This window comes from Neolamprologus brichardi, chromosome 2 (assembly GCF_056152115.1).
Source record: "Neolamprologus brichardi isolate AB-2024 chromosome 2, ASM5615211v1, whole genome shotgun sequence".
In the NCBI taxonomy this organism is placed as follows: domain Eukaryota; kingdom Metazoa; phylum Chordata; class Actinopteri; order Cichliformes; family Cichlidae; genus Neolamprologus; species Neolamprologus brichardi.
In genome coordinates, this window is record NC_142105.1 from 33966397 (window position 1) to 33978189 (window position 11793).

General features: G+C 37.9%; 1 protein-coding gene across 3 annotated transcripts in view; it reads right to left on the bottom strand.

Moving 5' to 3' along the window:
* enox2 (ecto-NOX disulfide-thiol exchanger 2) overlaps positions 1 to 6236 on the bottom strand; it is a 199959-nt gene extending 193723 nt beyond the window's left edge. For 2 of the 3 annotated variants that reach the window (XM_087851780.1, XM_087851784.1), the window contains exon 1: positions 6065 to 6236. The gene's annotated coding sequence lies outside the window, so the exon portion shown is untranslated. Of the gene's footprint in view, positions 1 to 4976; positions 4992 to 6064 lie in introns of those variants that run through there. The other variant, XM_087851781.1, reaches the window with a different exon arrangement.
* Positions 6237 to 11793: the final 5557 nt, after the last annotated feature.

Below are 11793 nucleotides of genomic sequence, written 5' to 3' on the forward strand. Positions count from 1 at the left end.
AACTCTAACGCTGCACACTGATAATCAAGGACATGACACACAGCTCATACGTGGGCTCTGAAAACAGAGAGACTGCCCACCACTCACAGTAATTTCATGTAATGAAAATATTGACCATATGGTGGAAAGTGGGTGCGCTGTTATGGTAACGCATTTTAATAAAATGAATTAGTGCTGTGGACGGAAATTGCAGACATGTTTTTTTTCCATGTGTTCGAAAAGATGGGACATGTAAAACAAGGGTTATTTTCTTAACCTTCTTGCTATAGGCTGCGGTGTCAAAAAAAAAAAAGAAAGAAAGAAAAAGAGGAAATAAACATCAATATTTTATCCAAGCAAAGTAGAGAGGCTGTCAGAAATCCTGTCCAAATCTCTCTGCAAGAGCAGTTTTAGACAAACACTCCTGTCTTCAGATATTATACAAGATATGTTTTTATTTTTTTATACAAGATATCTAATGTTAGACACTGGATGTCTTGTAGACATGGTTTTAACTTGTGTGCCCGTTAAATAACCCCACTGTTTAACCCTTATCAGCACAAACACAAACGCACACTGTCTAGAACAATATAAATGAAATAGTGCCTGGCAAAAATATAGATATCAACACATTGAATACGCCTGAATTTTATTATTAGATATTTCCCTAAATTGAATGAATGGATGCGAAGTTATGACTCTTTTTAAAAAGAGGTAGCTCTAAATCCAAAAGCAGCTTCTTAAAAAAAGACCTGGTTTCTGTGCTTCTGTGTGGCCTACCTAAACAGAGCACAAAACACAACACAAAGCACCATTTTTAATCTCTTTTGAAAGTACAAGATCATATTATGAACTGGCAAAGCTTAATCCGCAACTGGAAAACTAACCTACATTTGCATGCAGAACAGTCTTCTGACTTCAAAAGTAAGGTTACAGCATTTTTATTCAAGCTTGCCTCTGTAACAAGCAGCCAGGGTCACCTTACCTAACATCCAAACATCCAACTTTAACTGAGCTGACAGATCTGAAATGTACTGCAGACAAAAGCACATTCAGTAAAAAAAGATGACTGTTAGCTTTTTACTTCATTTGTATATATAAAGAAAAAGACCTCGCAAAAACAAAGTCAAATGAAATGCTCCTAGAATATACAGTTAACTCTCATTCTTTTCCCTCCCTGGGAAATAGAGCAGCTGGACTTTAGCTAGAAACACACTGTGTGACAATCTGCACACAAACACATTGTGTATTTGTTGATGTTTGTTGAGCTGATAGAAATGTTGAATTTGAAATGACCTCACACTAAAAATAAATAAATAAATGGTAAATGGCTTGTATTTGTATAGCGCTTTTACTAGTCCCCCCTAGGGACCCCAAAGCGCTATACACACCCAGTCATCCACCCATTCACACACTGGTGGAGGCAGCTACAGTTGTAGCCACAGCTGCCCTGGGGCAGACTGACAGAAGCGAGGCTGCCATATCGCACCATCGGCCCCTCTGGCCAACACCAGTAGGCGGTAGGTGAAGTGTCTTGCCCAAGGACACAACGACCGAGACTGTCCGAGCCGGGGCTCGAACCGGCAACCTTCTGATTACAAGACGAACACCCAACTCTTGAGCCACGATCGCAAATATTATTAATAATAATAATAACAATAACAATAACAATAACAATAACAATAATAACAATAACAATAACAATAATAATAATGATAATGATAATAATAATAATAACAACAACAATAATAATAATAATAATAATAATAATAATACCTCCCAATGCTTCCTCCTGCTCTGTAGCGGTAGCTAGATTCTGAAGTGCTGCGAACGCAGCATATGGACACCTGCACTCGCTCCAGCCAACTTTAACACCTGAATATAAACGGTATGAATGATGCTGTTTAGCCCAAAGTAATGAGCCTGTTTTGAAAATGTAAGAGAGCAAAAGTAAAAAGTTTTCAGAAAAATAAAGATACCTGAAAATTCTACTTAAGTAACAAAGTATGTGTATGTTGTGACTTCTCTACTAAGAGAAGCCCACCTGGAACATCTAAAATATTTTTAAAGCAAAACTAATTTAGCGTGTTGTATGAGTCCAGTCTGGCTAACACTTAATTCCATTCATTGAGTCACAGCACTTACATCGATCCACCAAATCAACTGTGTATCTCCAAGGAATGAGTTAGGAAGGGATTAGCTCCTGGCCCTTGATTAGCATTTCTGCTTACACAGCATGACACCATCCATCTCATAGCAGCTGCATTTATACCTATTTAACCTCTAAGAGATGTCTCCTAAGACCAACCCCCTTGACCTCATCTAAGGTCAAATGTCTCCACAGTCCCCAAGTATTTTCTCAGTTCTTCAACCTTCATTAGTTCGAACAAGTCTATTAGGTCCATCCTGCTAGTACAGTCATGATATCATGAAATGTAACAAAAGGCCTCCTCCTCAGCTTGGAGAGTTCCCATCACTCTCGTGGACGTGGTGTCCACATAAGTCTCTGTCCTGTGCTTTCAATAACTCACGCAGAAGCCTATCAGCAGAGCGGTAGATCAGGTAACGCCAGCGAGGGTGCAGTTCTTATTTGTGCAAACCAAGGTCACTGAACCACATGGATGCTGGATCAATCAGACAGATTAATGAAGCACAACTTGCTGACATGACGAATATTGACACCCTTATTACATCTTGGTCCTGCAGTCCACAACACTGCTTATATAAATCTGGCCCAAGTAGAAGGAGATGGGTAAACTCCTGAACCTAATCCTTCACATGGTAAACACACTACAAGAAGAGCTTAAATAAGGAAATGTGTCTCTCCCTGTAATTTACTAAATCCAAAAATATCACAGAATTAAAGCTCGTGGTGTAAACGGAGGTTGCAAGCAGTTTGAGCTACAGTATCCTCAAAAACTGACCAATATTTATAAGATGATAAAACAAAAGTGGATTAACAGGAGCAAGACCTAAACATTTAAATACCTAATGACTTTATTTATTGATTATTCAGTCATACTGAACCTAGTTTTTTGGCTATTCCTCAGTCACACCAGACTTGGGAATAACCAGTCAGCTACACACCCTTGCAACCACCAAATTTCCATAAAAACACTCCTAAACCTTGTGGAAAGCCTTTCCAGATGAACTGAAGCTGTCATACTTGCAAAGGGTGGATCGACATAATATTAAATCCGATGGATTAAGAACAGGATGTCAAGCTCACATGCGTCTGAAGGCAGACAAACAAATACGTTTGGCAATATAGTGTGAAAAAATCCAGGAAAACTTGTTTGTAGAAAACACAAAATCACAAAGCTAATTTTTCACTGTTTCCCAGTATTTAATACGTCAAACAGATAACTAAAAAAACACCTGGAATAATAAGCTAAAAATAAACAGTAGTTATAACCCTGCAGCATTTTCAGCACATCAGATTGTGCTTTTGTTTGTGCTATCACTCTTGATTACTAATTTTCCTTTTAATGAAAGAATTACCTAGTTAGTTACTAACTAGTCACTTGGTTTAAGGAATCACCCATTTTCATTTGAAAAGTCCACACAGCATAACAGGAAGTGCATAACGTTCAAAAACAGAATTAAACCTCTGCAGTAGGTCTAAATCCCATGTCACCTTGCTTTTACCTAAATTAACTGGTTTTCTTAAATGCTTAAAGCACCTCAAACGTCACATCTCTTGCCCAGATTCTGGTTGTATTTCTGACAACGGGGCCAGAACAAATGGCATCCTCCAGTTTTAATCAAAGGGAGGATTAACCTTTTCTATCAGCGGTGCCTCTCTTAGCAAAATAGGGAGTCGAGATTTAGGATTATACCTGTGAAGCCATACTTTAGCTCATTATTGGACTTGGATGTTCAGACCTGTGTGACACCCCTTATATCACTGGCATTAGGTTACCATTAATGACTCAGTAATCCTTCAAATCTCTCTAAAGAAATGCACCTCAACATGAACCTCTGGAAATTAATGTATTTGTAGAGCCTTCTCAGGTAATGATCCTCCACATTTTTAGAGATAACCTCACCACTTACGAGCAATACCTGGCCACTTAAGATAAATACCACAACGTTGATTCTGATTTTCCATTTCAATCACACAGCAGACAAAGCTGTTTTGCTGCATAGTGCCCACACAAGTTTCCTTAATTTCTACAAACAAAGAGCAGCTGTTTGCTTTTTCTATAAGTTCTCTTATAGATCAGTTGCCAAGTTAAACTGTTATTATCCCAAGGCTTTACAGCACAGAGCAACAGCAAAGGAATATTAGGAAATAATACAAAATTTAAAGAGACCATAAGGACTAGTTATGGTCAGAATATAGCCTTTTATAGAAATTTGGCTGCATCACAATTACTGATTATGGATAACCATGGCAATAACACATCTGTAAATCTTCTTTCTGTACAGTTTCATTGGTACAGTTCTGGCTACACTCTTTGACCACCTGCTTGCAATGAATGTATTCAATGTATTGCAGAGAGAATACTAACTAGGACTGAAAAGAGACCATATTTTTCCCATATTAGCTTCTCTTCATTGGCTCTCTGTTAAATCCAGAACTGAATTTAAAATCTTTCTCCTCACATTCAAAATCTTGATTAATCAGGCCCTACCACACCTCAAAGACTTCATAGTACCTTATTATTCTAAGAGAGCACTGCACTTTCAGACTGCAGGCTTACTTTTGGTTCATAGTTTTTAAAGGTAGAACGAGAAACAGAGCAGTCAGCCACCCGGCCCCTCTCATGTGAAACCCAGTTTGAATTCAGGAGACAAACACTTTCCTTTATGATAAATCTTATAGCCAGGGCTGGATCAGTTGACCCTGAACCCTCCAGAGTTATGCTGCATTAGAGTGCTGGAGTGCCTCCCATAATGTATTGAACATTTCTTTAGTCTTCTTTTTTGTTTCACATTTCACTTTCTATGTGTTTACACAGCACTGCTGCGTTTAATCATTGCTAATTACTAACCTCTGGCCCTCTCTTTGCCTGTTGTCCTGTCTTTCTCTGCTCTCTCATCTTTCTCCTCAACCCCAAAACACCCAAAGCAAAACGGCTGCCTCACCCTCTGGTTCTGCTGAAGGTTTCTTCCTGTTAAAAGGACCCAACTTTAACTGTTCTTCATTTTTTTTCCTTCTCACTGTCACCAAGTGTGTGCTCATAGGGGGGCGTCTAATTAGGGTTTCTTTCACATATTTACCCTACAATATAAAACACCTTGAGGTGACTGTTCAGAACTGGCACTATAGAAATAACACGTAATTGAAACGAATAAAGAACCAAGCAATGTTGGTTCATTTTAGGGCCAAACAAGGATCAGACAAATCTTAATGAAACCTTACTCAAGCAACATGCCAATCAAACTTCCCATGCTTTTCCAAAATGAAAGTTGCTTTAGCAATGGTGGCATTTAACACAAAAACACTTCAATCTAAGTACTTACTATCGTAATCAAGTATGCCCAGTATTTTATTGTGGGACAGTTTTGCTTTAATTTACGGAGACAAGAGATGAGGTACCAGTAAAGAAAAACAAACAGCAAGTCTCCCTACCTGCAGGCTTTTACTAAACTGTTCTCTGCACCCAAAATAACTTCCCGAGCACCGCTGCAAATCACAGTAAATGGTTTTGACTATTACAAGACTATTATTCGCTCCGCCTCCAGCGTTTATTTGGCGTGGAGAGGAACATTTTTACGGCACACGCTTTGCGTTCAGAACTCAGCAGCAGTATGACTGACTCGTATTTCACTGTGAAACAGACTTAGCGGTTGGACTTCCCGTGCTGATGCTCCAAAGACGCTTTAAAACATTACGCTTCCACACAAATAAATACCAAGTCAACCCAGTTCATAAGTGGCAAAGTCAGCCAACTTAACGAGTTTACTCTACCAGTTTGAAACAAAAGCGTGGCTTCAGATAATAAAGTGCTCTGTGCGTTTCAAAACACATTATGTGCCTCGCTATGAACTTCCAAAACAGAAGCTAACACGAACTACTGATGTCGGAAGTTAGCACCGGTGGAGTGAAAGAGAAAATGAGGGAGAAAGTATAAAGTACCTGTCTAAGGCGTTTGTCCTCTTCCATGCTTTCTGTGTTGTCGAAAAGCTTTCTATAAAGCCATGGAAGGCTTGGAAGTTTCTTTCTTTTGGTGTTGTTGAGTTGGTAACCAGGAAAGCCTCTGGTTAGCAACGAGACCTGTCAAACAATGGCGGAGCCAAGTACGGCAAGCGGGAGGTCGACACGTGCTTTTCGTTGACGTTTAGTGTTTTGGAAGGTTTCGTTTTGCAGCTGAGCGTCAGGGGAGAGGGTCCCGTCAAAATAAGAGCACGCCAAAGACTTTAAACTGTTAAAAGGTGCCTGCATTGTTATATAATGTTCTTTTGGCGAGTTAAGCTTTCCTTCAAAACTGTTTTTAAAAGTAAAGACGTATTGAGCCTAGATTGTCCTGCAACTGAAGGACAATTTAGGTTAAAAACAAACAAACAAACAAATAAATCAATAAATACTTTTTTTTAATCCTTTAAAAATCAGAATTGAGCTTAATAAGTTCCTGACCATTAAGTTAATGATAATCACTCTCATTCTAAATAGTTATATTAATTTAAAATACTTTGGAAATCTACTTTGATCAACTTTCAGTAGTCATACGTGTTTTTAATTTCAGTATTTATTATCAGATGTTTACTCGGATACAATATTCATATGAAAATTTTAAAATAGTACCAATAACATTATAGGGCTGCACAAGGCTATGACATAAATGTGTAATATATAATAATATAATAAGATTAATAATATTCCATATGTTCTCAACATGTGTTTGTAATTATTGCTTGCTCCATATACATACATACATAATAACAAAACCAACCAAAACGTAGATTCATAACGTATTTTAATTTGAAATGCATTTAGTCAAGAATTTGGAACAAGAGAAAAACTTTTTTTCTTTTTTAAAAAATTTATTTATTTGAATGATATTTTGTAACCACGTTTTCAGCAACTAGGTTTTCCATCTTGTTCCATCTTGTCCTATGATAAGTGGGGGAGGGGACGACGACAGAAAATGTACTGAAGCTGTAGAATGGCCCTTAGATTTTCACTAACATGGCCTGCATTTTCTAATTATATTTGCTTGGGAGTTTAACCACGCGAAGAGGAGTTCACATAAACAGGATTAGAATGCAATCATATGGCTTTGAATATACATTTATAAAAGCATTAATTGTTGTCTAACAGAAATACACCTGGCAGATTAGAAAATGCTTTAAAGCAACATTTTAACAACAATAGGACAATCGTCTGTCGTTGCAGACTTTTTTGTTCTTGACTTAATTGTTAAATATGCAAATGAATTATGTAAAAGTACTCCTCAAGTGGATTATAATCTTGTTTGTTATTAGATGACAATTCTATTTGTGCTTTAATTATGTTTTTTGTATTTGTTCAGTAATAGGGGATAAGAATATGCAAATAGCTGGATTCTTATCAATAGGTTATGCGTATTGCGTAATGTGCTGTGATCCAGGATGCATTGACGTGCGTGCTATAAATTATTTCAAGGCAGAATTTCAAGAATGCCATGCAGCTTTTTCTTTGTTATATAGAGCTTCAAGCTATCAAAGTCTATATTTATTATATATTTATTATTCAGGCAGTGTTCCCAGAACCTCCAGAAAAGGATTGATGGACTGAATTTTTGTCTTCATTTTATGTCTTGGATGAATTTTCTTTTAATTAGGCAAAAATATGTATAATTCTAAGCTCCTAAAGTTGGGTCCACAAATCTTTTTTATCTGTTCCTTTTTATTTTAAAGACAGATCTGTCCATCTGGTGCATTTTTCAGAAGTCGTTATCATCTCCTTAAGCTGCTGTTATTCATTTGTGGCTACTTAATAGATCCACTTTAAATTCCAATTCAAATTAATACCCAACCATTATGCAGATGGGCTTGATGAAATTTAAAGTTGAATGAGTTATCCTTGCAGAGGCCAGTTATTCTCTGGAATTAGAACGAATAAGTGTAGCCACCTCTGCCACATTTACTTATTCAAAAAATCCTGAAGCATACATAAAAGCCTGTTTTTACAAAAACAAAAACTGGAAGTGAGGTGGTCAAAAGCAAGCACATTTACTGAGTTATGTGGCACATTAGTTGAGTAATTGCATTTTTTTTTTCTATTGAAGCATTTTTAATACAATAAACAAACTTTATTAATTTGAGTTATACCCGTGCTTCACAGTTTCTAAGGGTTGTCGGGGACTCCTTGTGATGTTTAGGATGTCTTTATGTTTTCATGATTTCTTCCATGTGATTTCACCTTTAAAGTTCTATTGTGCAAAGAGGTAACACTGTAAATAAATAAATATCTCATTAGTCCACACACAGAATACAAATGGTGTATAGCAGAACTTTATTGTAATCAGTTATATCATCTTATGACCCTTTAGAAACTAAACCCTTTGGCTGTGCCACTGGATTAAACTGGACCCAATACAGGTGTACCTTGTTTTTCACAGGACTGCAAGAGGTCATGAAAACATTTTTTTCATATGACAGCAGTATGCGTCTCAAACTGAACACTTTGATGTTAAATAGAGTATTTCTGCATAGATGTATTGGCCCTTTTAAGTAAGTCACATCACTATTTTCTCCACCAAATCAAAACGTTCCTCTCTAAGCTACTGTGAATGACAAGCTGGACTCATTCTGGTTCGTCACAGGTTTATTTGCTGTCATCATTCGTCATTTTGTCCTTGTGGTATCGGAGCCTGGGATTTGCAAGGCTTACTTTGTCTTCATCCTAATCTTTAACAACAAAAAAGCTCAAACCTGATTCTTGTCACTTGCACACCACTTAAAGTGCACCCTCATTGAAAGATGACAGAGTTATCTGCTAAATGTCTCGATTTTATCTCCAGAAAGCAGAGAAATGGACGAGTCACTTTAAAGTCTCTAACACCACCTTTCTTTTGATTAAGCAAATTATTTCATTTTGTGTGCAATTTCACTTTGCTCTGGGCTGTATTTCATGCCATCTCCTACTCCACAGCTTATTGTTACTGTTCTAGTGGCTAAGCTCTTTCAGAGATGCTGGGGCATGAACAAAGCCAGTGATATCTAGTGAATTCTCATTACAAGGGGATTATTATATGTGCCAGCATGCATTTCACTCCCACATCATTACGTGTTTTGGACAATTTAATGCCAATTACTCCATTGCTAATGCTTTTTTGCACCCACCCTTTCCCCTTAGGCTCATGGTGAAATTTGACATGTTTTGACAACTTAGTATGAATTCATCTTGCTTGGTTTGTTTGCATGAGATTGCACTACCTGGTAATCACTATTTGCTCTCCATCTGATGTCTGTTGCTCCAGTGTGATGTGGCATGAATACTTATCATAGCTCTCTATGTCACATATGCACCAGTTAAAGGGGGGAGTACGGCAAAGTGCAAATACTGATCTGAGGGACCTATTAATGTTTAATGATCCATTAATATTCCCAAATGAGGAATACTCCCTGTTAACATGTCACTCCCAGCTGGAGAGAGGGGCTGTTACCTGGTTCCCAGTGGGTTGGTTCAATTAGACACTACAGCACAGCGTCAGCTGCACAACATAAGGCTGTACTTCCTGTGCATCACACATATAGCTTAGTTTGTTTTCACTGTACTTTGTGCAGTCACTATTGTACGTTTGTTGTCTTATTCGTAGACATTTGGGGAGTTGTCCCAAGAGTTTCTTCAGATTTTGTTATATATATATAAAAAAGTCAAGGATGCCTTACATAAGTTTTTTCTCCTTTTGTTTAGTATTTATTTGACCACATTCATTCATCAGGTCTTGGTGGGTTTCAGCTTTTTGCAGCTTAAGCTACTGAATTTTCAAAAGAAATGACTCAGTACACAAATTGGCTTTGCTGCTGTTGATTTCAACATGATACACATGGAAATACATTCTCCTTAACACTTTCAGAGGTGAACGTGGAGGGAAGAAAATGAGTTTATCGTAAATGCTGGAATATTCAGGATCCTGTGAATATTCTAAGCTTCACATCTGCCATGCTACAGCTCTGTGATGGTAAAACATCCCGGCACAAACATGAAAAAAGAGATTACCTCCACAATATAAGCTGCTGTTGACCAAAGAAAACATGTCTTTCTCATCAACAGTATATGTGAGAACTTTCAGTATCAGCCCTCCTGCAGGCATCCAATCTCCTTCCAAGCTGCTGTCTGTCGTCCCTCCGCTAGTCTCTTCAGCTTTTCTCATTAGATTTCCTGCTCTTATGCATTCCAAGTATTTTTGAAGTGCATAGTGTGTGGAATGATGCAATGAATTCAAGTGGCAAGCCTGCACAAATCTCATCATGTCCAGGATAATTCACATATGGAAAGTTTGGTATCCTAGCAACAGCCAATAAAGTCGGGCTTTGATTGGCTATTGCATATGGCCGTCAAAACTTAAGAGTCAACGGGGCAGTCTTTTTATGAACTGATGAGAATTTGTTTACAAGAAATCAGAGGTTGTTTTGCTCATTCACACCTGCTTGTTGTAAACCAAAGAAATAATGTGTTTCTTGTCTCGAATGAGAACTGAAGTGCATGAAATCTGAGTGAAGACAAAATGGATCTAATCAGTTATTTGGGCTGGGTGGTGATTGCTGAATTAAACCATCTGACTGTCTTTCACACTGGAGGGTCACATTCATGGATAGGTTTCATCATGTGCCACTGCAGCTGATTGAGACTTGATTGCCAGTGTTCAGTGTGAGAATGATTTCATGGCAAATGTGAGCCCTCTGTGGATTTATCACACTCTCCACACCGAGACACTGAAATCTTTCAGCTTGGAATATCGAGGGAACTAAATTCATATCGCACCACATGTCAGCACACATGACAGGATATGATGAGGCTGTAACGTTTGCATGAACAAAGCCATGAGGAAGATTCTTCTAGCAGCAGAGAGAAATTAAGCATTATTTTTTGTACAGTCAGTTCAGGCTCTGAAGCGTCTGCTGCTTTCTACCTCAAAGGCACTAAAATACATTCCTTATTTTTCATATAAAATTGAACTCGTCTTCTCCGTGTGCTCCTACTGCATCATTGCCAGAGAGAAGAGTGTCCCGTGAAGTTTAACTCAAAGTCCCAAGGCCAAGCTTACCATGTTTGCTCAAATTAAGCTCTGTTGTTAGAGTCATACAAGAACTCACAAATTTAAAAAGTTTAATTCCAGCCCACTCCTACAGAAGAGCAACTGAGCAACCATGAAAAAGTTTGACTTGCCAATTAAAGCTTTTCCAGCTCCTATCCCCGTGGTATCCTCTGGTAAAAAGCAATCGCAGACCGGCTGGGCTGGTAAACATGTGCTTTGTGGATTTCACACTGAACTGAATTTCAGCTTTTTTAGAGTTAGCTCTCACTGTCTGCTGGAGCTGCCAGCACGCAATATTGCTCCAGTGAGCCAAGATATTTTTTTCAAATTGACTGCATTTCATATAGCAGTCCAAATACCATACTTTCACTATGCACCATCACTTATTTTATGTAAAGTGTTAAGGAAGATAGGAAATATCTTTGACAGACAAACCACTTTTTTGAAATGTTATTGTTTTAATCTGGTGCAACTTAACCTAACATCAGTTTTCACAACAGAGCTAAAACTTGCAATCACAAATGTTCCTACTAACCTTAAATGTCTTATTTTTCGCCATTATGTCAGTTTACAAGAACATATGTACACATCACCACTGTCCAGTATAAGAGTGTGGTCAAAT